At 56.6% G+C, this 16,571-nt stretch overlaps 1 protein-coding gene and 1 long non-coding RNA gene across 6 annotated transcripts in view; both read left to right on the forward strand.

The window, feature by feature from the left end:
- The first annotated feature begins 2,539 nt into the window (after positions 1–2,539).
- LOC144954433 (uncharacterized) lies at positions 2,540–14,592 on the forward strand. 2 transcript variants are annotated; one of them, XR_013641189.1, is made up of 5 exons: positions 2,540–2,641; positions 5,290–5,374; positions 8,774–9,109; positions 11,319–11,850; positions 11,939–14,592. It is a non-coding gene; the product is annotated as an uncharacterized LOC144954433 (long non-coding RNA). The 2 variants fall into 2 exon arrangements; XR_013641188.1 differs by having other exon boundaries at positions 11,319–14,592.
- A 1,671-nt stretch (positions 14,593–16,263) lies between these two features.
- VAMP4 (vesicle associated membrane protein 4) overlaps positions 16,264–16,571 on the forward strand; it is a 22,002-nt gene continuing 21,694 nt past the window's right edge. For 2 of the 4 annotated variants that reach the window (XM_078884936.1, XM_078884939.1), the window contains exon 1: positions 16,264–16,300. The gene's annotated coding sequence lies outside the window, so the exon portion shown is untranslated. The other 2 variants (XM_078884938.1, XM_078884937.1) reach the window with 2 other exon arrangements.

Genomic DNA, 16,571 nt, shown 5'->3' on the forward strand with positions numbered 1-16,571 from the left:
CTCCCTGATGGAGCTCCGTGTCTCGCCCCCCCCCCCCACTAGGCTCCCTGATGGAGCTCCGTGTCTCGCCCCCCCTCCCCCCCACTAGGCTCCCTGATGGAGCTCCGTGTCTAGCCCCCCCCCCCCCCCACTAGGCTCCCTGATGGAGCTCCGTGTCTCGCCCCCCCCCCCCCCCCCACTAGGCTCCCTGATGGAGCTCCGTGTCTCGCCCCCCCCCCCCACTAGGCTCCCTGATGGAGCTCCGTGTCTCGCCCCCCCCCCCCCACTAGGCTCCCTGATGGAGCTCCGTGTCTCGCCCCCCCCCCCCCACTAGGCTCCCTGATGGAGCTCCGTGTCTCGCCCCCCCCCCCCCCACTAGGCTCCCTGATGGAGCTCCGTGTCTCGCCCCCCCCCCCCCCCAACTAGGCTCCCTGATGGAGCTCCGTGTCTCGCCCCCCCCCCCCCCACTAGGCTCCCTGATGGAGCTCCGTGTCTCGCCCCCCCCCCCCCCACTAGGCTCCCTGATGGAGCTCCGTGTCTCGCCCCCCCCCCCCCCCACTAGGCTCCCTGATGGAGCTCCGTGTCTCGCCCCCCCCCCCACTAGGCTCCCTGATGGAGCTCCGTGTCTTGCCCCCCCCCCCCCCCCCACTAGGTTCCCTGATGGAGCTCCGTGTCTCGCCCCCCCCCCCCCCACTAGGCTCCCTGATGGAGCTCCGTGTCTCGCCCCCCCTCCCCCCCCACTAGGCTCCCTGATGGAGCTCCGTGTCTCGCCCCCCCCCCCCCACTAGGCTCCCTGATGGAGCTCCGTGTCTCGCCCCCCCCCCCCCCCCACTAGGCTCCCTGATGGAGCTCCGTGTCTAGCCCCCCCCCCCCACTAGGCTCCCTGATGGAGCTCCGTGTCTCGCCCCCCCCCCCCCCCACTAGGCTCCCTGATGGAGCTCCGTGTCTCGCCCCCCCCCCCCCCCACTAGGCTCCCTGATGGAGCTCCGTGTCTCGCCCCCCCCCCCCCCCACTAGGCTCCCTGATGGAGCTCCGTGTCTCGCCCCCCCCCCACTAGGCTCCCTGATGGAGCTCCGTGTCTCGCCCCCCCCCCCCCCACTAGGCTCCCTGATGGAGCTCCGTGTCTCGCCCCCCCCCCCACTAGGCTCCCTGATGGAGCTCCGTGTCTCGCCCCCCCCCCCCCCACTAGGCTCCCTGATGGAGCTCCGTGTCTCGCCCCCCCCCCCCCCACTAGGCTCCCTGATGGAGCTCCGTGTCTCGCCCCCCCCCCCACCCACTAGGCTCCCTGATGGAGCTCCGTGTCTCGCCCCCCCCCCACTAGGCTCCCTGATGGAGCTCCGTGTCTCGCCCCCCCCCCCCCCCACTAGGCTCCCTGATGGAGCTCCGTGTCTCGCCCCCCCCCGACCCCCCCCACTAGGCCTCCCTGATGGAGCTCCGTGTCTCGCCCCCCCCCCCTCCAACTAGGCTCCCTGATGGAGCTCCGTGTCTCGCCCCCCCCCCCCCCCACTAGGCTCCCTGATGAGCTCCGTGTCTCGCCCCCCCCCCCCCCACTAGGCTCCCTGATGGAGCTCCGTGTCTCGCCCCCCCCCCCCACTAGGCTCCTGATGGAGCTCCGTGTCTCCCCCCCCCCCCAGGCTCCCTGATGGAGCTCCGTGTCTCCCCCCCCCCCTAGGCTCCCTGATGGAGCTCCGTGTCTCGCCCCCCCCCCCCCCCCACTAGGCTCCCTGATGGAGCTCCGTGTCTCGCCCCCCCCCCCCCCCCCACTAGGCTCCCTGATGGAGCTCCGTGTCTCCCCCCCCCCCCCCCCCAGGCTCCCTGATGGAGCTCCGTGTCTCCCCCCCCCCTAGGCTCCCTGATGGAGCTCCGTGTCTCCCCCCCCCCCCAGGCTCCCTGATGGAGCTCCGTGTCTCCCCCCCCCCCCCTAGGCTCCCTGTTGGAGCTCGTGTCTCGCCCCCCCCCCCCCCACTAGGCTCCCTGATGGAGCTCCGTGTCTCGCCCCCCCCCCCCCCACTAGGCTCCCTCATGGAGCTCCGTGTCTCACCCCCCCCCCCCACTAGGCTCCCTCATGGAGCTCCGTGTCTCGCCCCCCCCCCCCCACTAGGCTCCCTGATGGAGCTCCGTGTCTCGCCCCCCCCCCCACTAGGCTCCCTCATGGAGCTCCGTGTCTCACCCCCCCCCCACTAGGCTCCCCTGATGGAGCTCCGTGTCTCCCCCTCCCCCCCACCCCTCTAGGCTCCCTGATGGAGCTCCGTGTCCCCCCCCCCCCCTAGGCTCCCTGATGGAGCTCCGTGTCTCGCCCCCCCCCCCACTAGGCTCCCTGATGGAGCTCGTGTCTCGCCCCCCCCCCCCCACTAGGCTCCCTGATGGAGCTCCGTGTCTCGCCCCCCCCCCTCCGTCTCCCTGATGGAGCTCCGTGTCTCGCCCCCCCCCCCCCCACTAGGCTCCCTGATGGAGCTCCGTGTCTCGCCCCCCCCTCGTCTCCCTGATGGAGCTCCGTGTCTCCCCCCCCCCCCCTAGGCTCCCTGATGAGCTCCGTGTCTCGCCCCCCCCCCCCCCCACTAGGCTCCCTGATGGAGCTCTCCATGACCGAACTGTCCTCACTGCTGCGATGCCCCAAGACGCTGCGAGCGAGAGTGGAGCGAGCGGCCGCGGCCATTGACGAGTGAGACACAGACAAAGCTCCCCCAGGTAGCCTCTAGCAGGGCTGTAGGGGCAAGTGCTGTTAGTATCAGCAGTGTCTATGTACTACACACACCACACACAAACAAATCTGCCCCAGGTAGCCTCCAGCAGGCCGTAGGGCAAGTGCTGTTAGTAGCAGCAGCAGTGTCTATGTACTACACACACCACACACAGACAAAGCTGCCCCAGGTAGCCTCCAGCAGGGCTGTAGGGGCAAGTGCTGTTAGTAGCAGCAGCAGTGTCTATGTACTACACACACCACACACAGGACAAAGATCCCATCGTGTAGCCTCTAGCAGGGCTGTAGGGGCAAGGTGCTGTTAGTAGCAGCAGTGTCTATGTACTACACACACCACACACAGGACAAAGATCCCCCAGGTAGCCTCTAGCAGGGCTGTAGGGGCAAGTGCTGTTAGTAGCAGCAGTGTCTATGTACTACACACACCACACACAGACAGAGCTGCCCCAGGTAGCCTCTAGCAGGGCTGTAGGGGCAAGTGCTGTTAGCGAGCACCTATGAAGGCTACCGGCACTGTGGCTACACACAGAGGGGGTGGGTGGCCAGCACCACGCCCGGCCGCCTTTGTCTCTCTTCCCCAGTGCGAGCGACGTTGACTCTCAGCCGCGTTCCGTAGATAGACATCGCCTCCTCGTGGTGACGTCAACACACTGCACGTGTCTGTGTGTGTGTCACTGTGTGTGTGTCTGTGTGTGTGTGTGTCACTGTGTGTGTGTGTCTGTGTGTGTCACTGTGTGTGTGTGTATGTGTGTGTCTGTGTGTATGTGTGTGTCTGTGTCCGTGTCACTGTGTGTCACTGTGTGTCTCTGTGTGTCTGTGTGTGTCACTGTGTGTGTGTCTGTGTGTGTGTGTCACTGTGTGTGTCTGTGTGTGTGTCTGTGTGTGTGTCACTGTGTGTGTCACTGTGTGTGTGTGTCACTGTGTGTGTCACTGTGTGTGTGTGTCACTGTGTGTGTCACTGTGTGTGTGTCTGTGTGTGTGTGTCACTGTGTGTGTCTGTGTGTGTGTCTGTGTGTGTGTCTGTGTGTGTGTGTCTGTTTGTGTGTGTGTGTCACTGTGTGTGTGTGTGTGTCTGTGTGTGTGTCTGTGTGTGTGTGTGTCACTGTGTGTGTGTGTCTGTGTGTGTGTGTGTCTGTGTGTGTCACTGTGTGTGTGTGTCACTGTGTGTGTCTGTGTGTGTGTCACTGTGTGTGTCACTGTGTGTGTGTGTCACTGTGTGTGTGTCTGTGTGTGTGTCTGTGTGTGTGTCTGTGTGTGTGTCACTGTGTGTGTGTCACTGTGTGTGTGTCTGTGTGTGTGTCACTGTGTGTGTGTGTGTCTGTGTTGTTTGTGTCTGTGTGTGTGTGTCTGTGTGTGTGTGGCTGTGTTTGTGTGTCTGTGTGTGTGTGTCTGTGTGTGTGTGTCTGTGTGTGTGTGTCTGTGTGTGTGTGTCTGTGTGTGTGTCTGTGTGTGTGTGTCTGTGTGTGTGTGTCTGTGTGTGTGTGTCTGTGTGTGTGTGTCTGTGTGTGTGTGTCTGTGTGTGTGTGTCTGTGTGTGTGTGTCTGTGTGTGTGTGTCTGTGTGTGTGTCTGTGTGTGTGTGTGTGTGTCTGTGTGTGTGTCTGTGTCTGTGTGTGTGTGTCTGTGTGTGTGTGTCTGTGTGTGTGTGTCTGTGTGTGTGTCACTGTGTGTGTGTGTGTGTCTGTGTGTGTGTCTGTGTGTGTCACTGTGTGTGTGTGTCTGTGTGTGTGTCTGTGTGTGTGTGTCTGTGTGTCTGTGTGTGTGTGTGTCACTGTGTGTGTGTGTCTGTGTGTGTGTCTGTGTGTCTGTGTGTGTGTCTGTGTGTGTGTGTGTCACTGTGTGTGTGTCACTGTGTGTGTGTCCGTATGTGTGTCTGTATGTGTGTCTTTGTGTGTGTGTGTCTCTGTGTGTGTGTCTCTGTGTGTGTGTGTCACTGTGTGTCTGTGTGTGTGTCTGTGTGTGTGTCTGTGTGTGTGTCTGTGTGTGTCACTGTGTGTGTGTCTGTGTGTGTGTCTGTGTGTGTGTCTGTGTGTCACTGTGTGTGTGTGTGTGTGTCTGTGTGTGTCTGTGTGTGGGTGTGTGTCACTGTGTGTGTGTGTCACTGTGTGTGTGTGTCTGTGTGTGTGTCTGTGTGTGTGTGTGTCTGTGTGTGTGTGTGTCACTGTGTGTGTGTGTCTGTGTGTGTGTGTCTGTGTGTGTGTGTATCACTGTGTGTGTGTGTCACTGTGTGTGTCTGTGTGTGTGTCACTGTGTGTGTGTCACTGTGTGTGTGTCACTGTGTGTGTCTGTGTGTGTGTCTGTGTGTGTGTCACTGTGTGTGTCTGTGTGTGTGTCTGTGTGTGTCACTGTGTGTGTGTCTGTGTGTGTGTCTGTGTGTGTCACTGTGTGTGTGTCTGTGTGTGTCTGTGTGTGTCACTGTGTGTGTGTCTGTGTGTGTGTCTGTGTGTGTCACTGTTTGTGTGTCTGTGTGTGTGTGTGTCTGTGTGTGTGTCACTGTGTGTGTCTGTGTGTGTGTCTGTGTGTGTGTGTCTGTGTGTGTGTCTGTGTGTGTCACTGTGTGTGTGTCTGTGTGTGTGTCTGTGTGTGTGTCTGTGTGTGTGTCTGTGTGCAGGTTCTGGAGAGAGAGACACCGGCTGGGGAACGTCTCTATCACCGAGTTGAGAGGCTCTGCCCCGACAACTGCTCCCGCATCACCGGTGACTCTCGCTGTGGCCGGGCCCTCCCCTAGATCCACTCAGCCTCAAATGCGGCCGGGCGTGGTGCTGGCCACCCATCCCCTCTGTGTGTAGCCACAGTGCCGGTAGCCTTCATAGGTGCTCGCTAACAGCACTTGCCCCTACAGCCCTGCTAGAGGCTACCTGGGGTAGCTTTGTCTGTGTGTGGTGCGTGTAGTACATAGACACTGCTGCTGCTACTCGCTACTAACAGCACTTGCCCCTACAGCCCTGCTAGAGGCTACCTGGGGGAGTTTTGTCTGTGTGTGGTTGTGACTGGAATAAACCTCACTCTCCCTCCGCCCCCCTCTCCCCTCCCCTCCACCCCCTCCCCCACCTCTCCCCCTCCACCCCTCCACCCCCTCCCCCCCCTCCACCCCCTCCCCCCCCTCCACCCCCTCCCCCCCCTCCCCCCCCCTCCACCCCCTCCACCCCCTCCCCCCCTCCACCCCCTCCCCCACCTCTCCCCCTCCACCCCTCCACCCCTCCCCCCCCTCCACCCCCCTCCACCCCCTCCCCCACCTCTCCCCCCCCACCCCTCCACCCCCTCCCCCCCCTCCACCCCCTCCCCCACCTCTCCCCCTCCACCCCTCCACCCCCTCCCCCCCCTCCACCCCCTCCCCCCCCTCCACCCCCTCCCCCACCTCCCCCCCCTCCACCCCCTCCCCCACCTCCTCCCCCCCCCACCCCTCCACCCCCTCCCCCCCCTCCACCCCCTCCCCCCCCTCCACCCCCTCCCCCACCTCTCCCCCCCCCACCCCTCCACCCCCTCCCCCCCCTCCACCCCCCTCCCCCCCTCCACCCCTCCCCCCCCTCCACCCCCTCCCCCACCTCTCCCCCTCCACCCCCTCCACCCCCTCCCCCCCCTCCACCCCCCTCCCCCCCCCTCCACCCCCTCCCCCCCCTCCCCCCCCTCCACCCCCTCCCCCCCCTCCACCCCCCTCCCCCACCTCTCCCCCTCCACCCCTCCACCCCCTCCCCCCCTCCACCCCCTCCCCCCCCTCCACCCCCTCCCCCACCTCTCCCCCCCCACCCCTCCACCCCCTCCCCCCCCCTCCACCCCCTCCCCCACCTCTCCCCCCCCACCCCCTCCACCCCCTCCCCCCCCCTCCACCCCCTCCCCCCCCCTCCACCCCCTCCCCCACCTCCCCCCCCTCCACCCCCTCCCCCACCTCCCCCCCCTCCACCCCCCTCCCCCCCCCTCCACCCCCTCCCCCCCCCTCCACCCCCCCTCCCCCCCCCTCCACCCCCTCCCCACCTCTCCCCCACCACCCCACCACCCCCTCCCCCACCTCTCCCCTCCACCCCTCCACCCCCTCCCCCCCCTCCACCCCCTCCCCCACCTCTCCCCCTCCACCCCTCCACCCCCTCCCCCCCCTCCACCCCCTCCCCCACCTCTCCCCCCCCCCACCCCCCACCCCCTCCCCCCCCACCACCCCCTCCCCCCCACCTCTCCCCTCCACCCCTCCACCCCCTCCCCCCCCACCACCCCCTCCACCCCCTCCCCACCTCACCCCCCCCACCCCTCCACCCCCCCACCCCCCCCACCACCCCCTCCCCCACCTCTCCCCCTCCACCCCCTCCACCCCCTCCCCCCCCCTCCACCCCCCTCCCCCCCCTCCACCCCCTCCCCCACCTCCCCCCCCACCACCCCCACCCCCACCTCTCCCCCCCCCACCCCTCCACCCCCTCCCCCCCCTCCACCCCCTCCCCCCCTCCACCCCCTCCCCCCCCTCCACCCCCTCCCCCACCACTCCCCCTCCACCCCTCCACCCCCTCCCCCCCCTCCACCCCCTCCCCCCCCCTCCACCCCCTCCCCCCCCTCCCCCCCCTCCACCCCCTCCCCCCCCCTCCACCCCCTCCCCCCACCTCTCCCCCTCCACCCCTCCACCCTCTCCCCCCCCTCCACCCCCTCCCCCCCTCCACCCCCTCCCCCACCTCTCCCCCCCCCACCCCTCCACCCCCTCCCCCCCCCTCCACCCCCTCCCCCACCTCTCCCCCTCCACCCCTCCACCCCCTCCCCCCCCTCCACCCCCTCCCCCCCCTCCACCCCCCTCCCCACCTCCCCCCCCTCCACCCCCTCCCCCACCTCTCCCCCCCCACCCCTCCACCCCCTCCCCCCCCTCCACCCCCTCCCCCCCCTCCACCCCCCTCCCCCACCTCTCCCCCCCCCACCCCTCCACCCCCTCCCCCCCTCCACCCCCTCCCCCCCCTCCACCCCCTCCCCCCCCTCCACCCCCTCCCCCACCTCTCCCCCTCCACCCCTCCACCCCCTCCCCCACCTCTCCCCCTCCCCCACCTCTCCCCCCCCCACCCCTCCACCCCCTCCCCCCCCTCCACCCCCTCCCCCACCTCTCCCCCCCCACCCCTCCACCCCCCTCCCCCCCCTCCACCCCCCTCCCCCCCCCTCCACCCCCTCCCCCACCTCTCCCCCCCCCACCCCTCCACCCCCTCCCCCCCCTCCACCCCCTCCCCCACCTCTCCCCCCCCCACCCCTCCACCCCCTCCCCCCCCTCCACCCCCTCCCCCACCTCTCCCCCCCCCACCTCTCCCCCCTCCGCCCCCCCTCTCCCCCCCCTCCCCTCCACCCCTCCCCCCCCTCCCCTCCACCCCTCCCCCACCTCTCCCCCCCACCCCCACCTCTCCCCCCTCCTCTCCCCTCCCCTCCACCCCCTCCCCTCCACCCCCTCCCCCCACCTCTCCCCCCCACCCCCTCCACCCCCTCCCCTCACCTCTCCCCCCCCCTCCCCTCCACCCCCTCCCCCCCCTCCACCCCCCTCCCCCCACCTCTCCCCCTCCACCCCTCCACCCCCTCCCCCCACCTCTCCCCCCCCCCCACCTCTCCCCCCTCCCCCCACCTCTCCCCCCCCCACCTCTCCCCCCTCCCCCCACCTCTCCCCCTCCTCTCCCCTCCCCTCCACCCCCTCCCCTCCACCCCCTCCCCCCACCTCTCCCCCCCACCCCCTCCACCCCCTCCCCCCACCTCTCCCCCCCCTCCCCTCCACCCCTCCCCCCCAACCTCTCCCCCCTCCCCCCCACCTCTCCCACCCCTCCCCCCCAACCTCTCCTCCCTCCCCCCACCTCTCCCCCCCTCCCCTCCACCCTCCCCCCCACCTCTCCCCCCACCTCTCCCCCCTCCTCTCCCCCCTCCCCCCACCTCTCTCCCCACCTCTCCCCCCCACCCCTCCCCCCCACCTCTCCCCCCACCTCTCCCCCCCCTCCTCTCCCCCCTCCCCCCCACCTCTCCCCCCTCCTCTCCCCCCTCCCCCCCACCTCTCCCCCCCACCTCTCCCCCCCCTCCCCTCCCCCCCCCTGCCCTCCACCCCCTCCCCTCCACCCCCTCCCCCCTCCCCCCACCTCCCCCTCCTCTCACCCCGCTAGGAATGCTCCTGGAGCTGGACATGGAGACTCTGAAACTCCTTGCCAGAGATGGTGATGGTGGTGATGGTGGTGATGGTGGTGATGGTGGTGATGGTGGTGGTGATGGTGATGGGAGCCATCAGCTACTCAAGGCGATGGTCTCCAAGGCGCAAGAGGCTCTGAAGCAACATCAGCAGCAGCAGGATGATGGTGGTGACGGTGGTGATGGTGGTGATGGTGGTGATGGTGATGGTGGTGATGGTGGTGATGGTGATGGCGGTGAAGATGAGCTGGGCGAGCAAATCTACGGATACCTCGTGGCGTCTGGGAGAGCAAAGACTGCCGATGTCATCACAGGTGATGGTGGTGGTGATGGTGGTGGTTGTGGTGATGGTGGTGGTTGTGGTGGTGATGGTGGTGGTTGTGGTGATGGTGGTGGTTGTGGTGGTGGTGGTGATGGTGGTGGTTGTGGTGATGGTGGTGGTTGTGGTGATGGTGGTGGTTGTGGTGATGGTGGTGGTGATGGTGGTGGTGGTGATGGTGGTGGTTGTGGTGATGGTGGTGGTTGTGGTGATGGTGGTGGTGATGGTGGTGGTGGTGGTGATGGTGGTGGTTGTGGTGATGGTGGTGGTTGTGGTGATGGTGGTGGTTGTGGTGATGGTGGTGGTTGTGGTGATGGTGGTGGTGATGGTGGTGGTGGTGATGGTGGTGGTTGTGGTGATGGTGGTGGTGATGGTGGTGGTGGTGGTGATGGTGGTGGTTGTGGTGATGGTGGTGGTGATGGTGGTGGTGGTGATGGTGGTGGTTGTGGTGATGGTGGTGGTGATGGTGGTGGTGGTGGTGATGGTGGTGGTTGTGGTGATGGTGGTGGTTGTGGTGATGGTGGTGGTGATGGTGGTGGTTGTGGTGATGGTGGTGGTGGTGATGGTGGTGGTGGTGGTGATGGTGGTGGTTGTGGTGATGGTGGTGGTTGTGGTGATGGTGGTGGTTGTGGTGATGGTGGTGGTGGTGATGGTGGTGGTGGTTGTGGTGATGGTGGTGGTTGTGGTGATGGTGGTGGTGGTGATGGTGGTGGTTGTGGTGATGGTGGTGGTTGTGGTGATGGTGGTGGTGGTGATGGTGGTGGTGGTTGTGGTGATGGTGGTGGTTGTGGTGATGGTGGTGGTGATGGTGGTGGTGGTGGTGATGGTGGTGGTTGTGGTGATGGTGGTGGTTGTGGTGATGGTGGTGGTGGTGATGGTGGTGGTTGTGGTGATGGTGGTGGTGGTGATGGTGGTGGTTGTGGTGATGGTGGTGGTGATGGTGGTGGTGGTGGTGATGGTGGTGGTTGTGGTGATGGTGGTGGTGATGGTGGTGGTGGTGATGGTGGTGGTTGTGGTGATGGTGGTGGTGATGGTGGTGGTGGTGGTGATGGTGGTGGTTGTGGTGATGGTGGTGGTTGTGGTGATGGTGGTGGTGATGGTGGTGGTTGTGGTGATGGTGGTGGTGGTGATGGTGGTGGTTGTGGTGATGGTGGTGGTTGTGGTGATGGTGGTGGTTGTGGTGATGGTGGTGGTGGTGATGGTGGTGGTGGTTGTGGTGATGGTGGTGGTTGTGGTGATGGTGGTGGTGGTGATGGTGGTGGTGGTTGTGGTGATGGTGGTGGTGATGGTGGTGGTGGTGATGGTGGTGGTGGTGATGGTGGTGGTTGTGGTGATGGTGGTGGTGGTGATGGTGGTGGTGGTTGTGGTGATGGTGGTGGTGATGGTGGTGGTGGTGATGGTGGTGATGATGGTGGTGATGGTGGTGGTGATGATGGTGGTGATGGTGATAATGATAATCCTGATGATGATTCTACTGCTGATGATGCTGCTGATGATGTTGCTGATGATGATTCTACTGCTGATGATGCTGCTGATGATGATTCTACTGCTGATGATGCTGCTGATGATGTTGCTGCTGATGATGCTGATGCTGCTGATGATGATTCTACTGCTGATGATGCTGCTGATGATGATTCTACTGCTGATGATGCTGATGATGATGATTCTACTGCTGATGATGCTGCTGATAATGATTCTACTGCTGATGATGCTGCTGATGATGATTCTACTGCTGATGATGCTGATGATGATGATTCTACTGCTGATAATGATTCTACTGCTGATGATGCTGATGATGATTCTACTGCTGATGATGATTCTACTGCTGATGATGCTGATGATGATTCTACTGCTGATAATGATTCTACTGATGATGCTGATGATGATTCTACTGCTGATGATGCTGCTGATGATGATTCTACTGCTGATGATGATTCTACTGCTGATGATGCTGATGATGATTCTACTGCTGATAATGATTCTACTGCTGATGATGATGATGCTGATAATGATGATTCTACTGCTGATGATGCTGCTGATGATGATTCTACTGCTGATGATGCTGATGATGATGATTCTACTGCTGATGATGATTCTACTGCTGATGATGCTGATGATGATTCTACTGCTGATAATGATTCTACTGCTGATGATGATGATGCTGATGATGATTCCACTGCTGATGATGATGATGTCATCCTCAGGAATGTTGCTGGAAATCCCCCACGATGCACTGCGGCAGCTCCTCCGGTCTCCACGGCAACTGGACGAGAAGATCTCATTGGCCGAGGAGGCTCTCAGAGCCAGCCAATAGGAACGCGGGATGCTGTGATGGTGGTGATGGTGGTGGTGGTGATGATGATGGTGATGGTGGTGATGGTGGTGGTGATTGTGATAGTGGTGATAGTGATGATGGTGATGATGGTGATGGTAGTAGTGATGGTGGTGATGGTGGTGGGAATCATCATTGGGGGGCGTGTCTGGGAGTGTGAGGGGGAGGAGCTAGAGGCCACGCCCCCAGAGGGGGAGGAGCTAAAAGCCACGCCCCCAGAGGGGGAGGGGCTAGAGGTCACGCCCCCAGAGCGTGAGGGGGAGGCGCTAGAGGCCACGCCCCCAGAGGGGAAGGGGAGGAGCTAGAGGCCACGCCCCCAGCGCGTGAGGGGGAGGAGCTAGAGGCCACGCCCCAGAGGGGGAGGAGCTAGGGGCCACGCCCCGGAGCGTGAGGGGGCGGGGCAGGCTATGCTAATGAGTGAGGGGCGGGGCAGGCTATGCTAATGAGTGAGGGGGCGGGGCAGGCTATGCTAATGAGTGAGGGGCGGGGCAGGCTATGCTAATGAGTGAGGGGGCGGAGCTAGAGGCCACGCCCCGGAGCGTGAGGGGGCGTGTCCCGAGAGCAAGTGACGTAGAAGGGAAATAATCAAATAATAAAAATATTAATTTTTAAATATATATATAAACTTATGAAAATGTCAAATAATGAAAAAAATCATATATTTTTTTTAAATATATAAAATAATGAAAATATTAAATAATAAAGATTTAAAATAATAAAATTATAAAATAGTTACATTTATAAAACAATTTAAAAAAAATCTCACGACGTTTCGACTGCAACACAAGCAATCATCGTCATCGGGTGTGAAATCCACGGCAAGAAAATTTGAAATGAGCATAACCCGTCAAAACAAAGTGTTTCACTCTAAATCCTTTATGTGCGTGGCGGCTAGAGTCCTCTCGTCCTCTGGCTTGAGATGGCTGCCACCTATGGGTCAGATGATTGCATTGCACCATTAAGCAATTGGTAATTCAATATAATATTTTTGTCCTAAAAAGTGGAAATTTTTTTAAAAAAAATTCACGAACATCAATAGTCACGCACAACGAGTCTGTGTGCAAAACGTCAGCTCGATTGGATCACGGGAAGTGGGTTAAAAAACGACCGAAAGATTTGCACGGTCCTAAGCAAGCAAGCAAGTGAACTTAATATAAAGGATTTAAAAAATGAACCCGTAAAAACAAAGTGTTTCATTCTAAATCCTTTATATGCGTGGCGGCTAGAGTCCTCTCGTCCTCTGGCTTGAGATGGCTGCCACCTATGGGTCAGATGATTGCCTGCCACCATTACGCAATTGGTAATTCAATATAATATTTTTGTCCTAAAAAGTGGAATTTTTTTTTAAAAAAATTCACGAACATCAATAGTCACGCACAACGAGTCTGTGTGCAAAATGTCAGCTCGATTGGATCACGGGAAGTGGGTTAAAAAACGACCGAAAGATTTGCACGCTCCTAAGCAAGCAAGCAAGTGAACTTAATATAAAGGATTTAAAAAATGAACCCGTCAAAACAAAGTGTTTCATTCTAAATCCTTTATATGCGTGGCGGCTAGAGTCCTCTCGTCCTCTGGCTTGAGATGGCTGCCACCTATGGGTCAGATGATTGCATTGCACCGTTAAGCAATTGGTAATTCAATATAATATTTTTGTCCTAAAAAGTGTAACATTTTTTTTTAAAAAATTCCACTTTAATTGTCACGCACAACGAGTCTGTGTGCAAAATGTCAGCTCGATTGGATCACGGGAAGTGGGTTAAAAAACGACCGAAAGATTTGCACGCTCCTAAGCAAGCAAGCAAGCAAGTGAACTTAATATAAAGGATTTAAAAAATGAACCCGTCAAAACAAAGTGTTTCACTCTAAATCCTTGATATGCGTGGCGGCGAGAGTCCTCTCGTCCTCTGGCTTGAGATGGCTGCCACCTATGGGTCAGATGATTGCATTGCACCATTAAGCAATTGGTAATTCAATATAATATTTTTGTCCTAAAAAGTGGAATTTTTTTTTTAAAAATTCCACTTTAATTGTCACGCACAACGAGTCTGTGTGCAAAATGTCAGCAAGCAAGCAAGTGAACTTAATATAAAGGATTTAAAAAGTGGAGTTTTTTTTTAAAAAATTCCACTTTAATTGTCACGCACAACGAGTCTGTGTGCAAAATGTCAGCAAGCAAGCAAGTGAACTTAATATAAAGGATTTAAAAAGTGGAGTTTTTTTTTCTGAACATCAGCACCACGGACAGCGATTTGGAAGTTTGTTCAGACGGACGAGGCCATCTGAACTTAAATTTCGATTTAAAGCTTCTTTCGTGACTGCTGCAGGGATTCATCTTCTTGGTTCTTTCGGTAAAGTCGTCACGTAGAAGGGAAATAATAAAATAATAAAGATAAAACATATGAAAATGATTATTTTACTTTATTAAGCTTTATTAATAAAAATAAAACAATAATAAAAAAAATATTAATAAAAATTAAAAATAATAAAATAAATATTTCATTATGCTTTATTAATAAAAATAAAACATAATAAAATAAGTATTTTATTATGTTTTATTTTTAATAAAACATAATAAAATAATTAAAAATGAAACATACTAAAATAAATATTTTATTATGTTTTATTTTTATTATTTTATTATTTCCCTTCTACGTGACGACTTTACCACCGAAAGAACCAAGAAGATGAATCCCTGCAGTCACGAAAGAAGCTTTAAATCGAAATTGAATAATATAATATTAAAATGTTATTAAATTATTTTATTATATTATTATATTTTATTATTATATTACTTTATGTTTTATTTTTATTATTTTATTATTTCCCTTCTACGTGACGACTTTACCACCGAAAGAACCAAGATGATGAATCCCTGCAGTCACGAAAGCTTTAAATCGAAATTTTATGTTTTATTGTTATTATTTTATTACTTCCCTTCTACGTGGTGACTTTACCGAAAGAACCAAGAAGATGAATCCCTGCTGCAGTCACGAAAGAAGCTTTAAATCGAAATTAAATCTTTAATTACTTCAGGTAAAGTTGCTACAAGGAGCAAAGGGTGCGTGTAGTTGTCACTGAGATGTTGAAGTGGTGAAGGTTTAGAGTTTCCCTGCTGGGAAGCTGTTACATAAACGTGTTGACTTGAACTCGAGTGTGTGCCTCCATGCAACACACTACGCTACTATACACTATACACTACTATACACTATACTACTATACACTACGCTACTATACACTACACTATACACTACTATACACTACACTATACACTACACTATACACTACTATACACTACACTATACACTACACTATACACTACTATACACTACACTATACTACTATACTATACACTACTATACACTACACTATACACTACGATACACTACACTATACACTACTATACACTACACTATACTACTATACTATACACTACTATACACTACACTATACACTACTATACACTACACTATACACTACACTAATATACTATACACTATACACTACTATACACTACACTACTATACACTATACACTACTATACACTATACTACTATACACTACTATACTATACACTACTATACACCACTATACACTACTATACACTATTATACACTATTATACACTACACTATACACTACACTATACTATACACTACTATACTATACACTACTATACACTACTATACTATACACTACTATACACTACTATACACTATTATACACTATTATACACTACACTATACACTACTATACACTACTATATACTACACTATACACTACTATACACTATTATACACTATTATACACTACACTATACACTACTATACACTACTATATACTACACTATACACTACACTATACACTACACGATACACTACTATACACTACACTATACACTACTATACACTACTATATACTACACTATACACTACTATACACTACACTATACACTACTATACACTATTATACACTATTATACACTACACTATACACTACTATACACTACTATATACTACACTATACACTACACTATACACTACACGATACACTACTATACACTACACTATACACTACTATACACTATACACTACTATACACTACACTATACACTACACTATACACTACACTATACACTACACTATACACTACTATACACTACTATACACTACACTATACACTACACTACTATACACTACTATACACTACACTATACACTACAAAATACTACACTATACACTACTGTATACTACACTATACAATACACTATGCACCTAGCCTGGCACAGCAGTCAACCCATGGCACCTGCAGGGTCTGTCCCGTGACCTCCTCCTCCTGCACCTAGCCTGGCACAGCAGTCAACCCATGGCACCTGCAGGGTCTGTCCCGTGACCTCCTCCTCATGCACCTAGCCTGGCACAGCAGTCAACCCATGGCACCTGCAGGGTCTGTCCCGTGACTTCATGCACCTAGCCTGGCACAGCAGCCAACCCATGGCACCTGCTGGGTCTGTCCCGTGACCTCCTCATGCACCTAGCCTGGCACAGCAGTCAACCCATGGCACCTGCAGGGTCTGTCCCGTGACCTCCTCCTCCTGCACCTAGCCTGGCACAGCAGCACGTGACGTCATGTGCAAATAAAAAAATGCGTGTCGTCAGTCAGGAAACAATTACGTGACGTCACCTGTATATAAAAAATAACATGACGTCAGTCAACAAACTCTTACGTGACGTCACCTGTAACCAAAAAATAACATGACGTCACTCAACAAACTATTACGACCCGTCACGTGTCAACAAACACAATTACGTGACGTCACCACACCGGAAAGGCGACGTCGCAAAGCAGGAAGTGAAACGTAAACACGGCGGGTTCATGTTGAAATGTTGATTTTTGTTTAAAATTTAAAAAAAATTGTAAATTTGTCTCCCCCTCGTCGCCCTTTACAATGGGACTCGACGTAAAGTCTCTTGAACGCGCGTGTTTCATGAGAAAAAAACATTTCTCCACGGGGAGTTTAAACGTTTAATCTTTTTTAATAAAAAAAATTCCCCCACCGGCCTAACGAAGGCTTTTGACCGACCTCGCCTGAGCGGCCGTAGCCGACGGAATCCCCGCAGAGCCTCCCA

The sequence above is a fragment of the Lampetra fluviatilis genome, unplaced genomic scaffold (assembly GCF_964198595.1).
Source record: "Lampetra fluviatilis unplaced genomic scaffold, kcLamFluv1.1 SCAFFOLD_857, whole genome shotgun sequence".
Lineage (NCBI taxonomy): Eukaryota > Metazoa > Chordata > Hyperoartia > Petromyzontiformes > Petromyzontidae > Lampetra > Lampetra fluviatilis.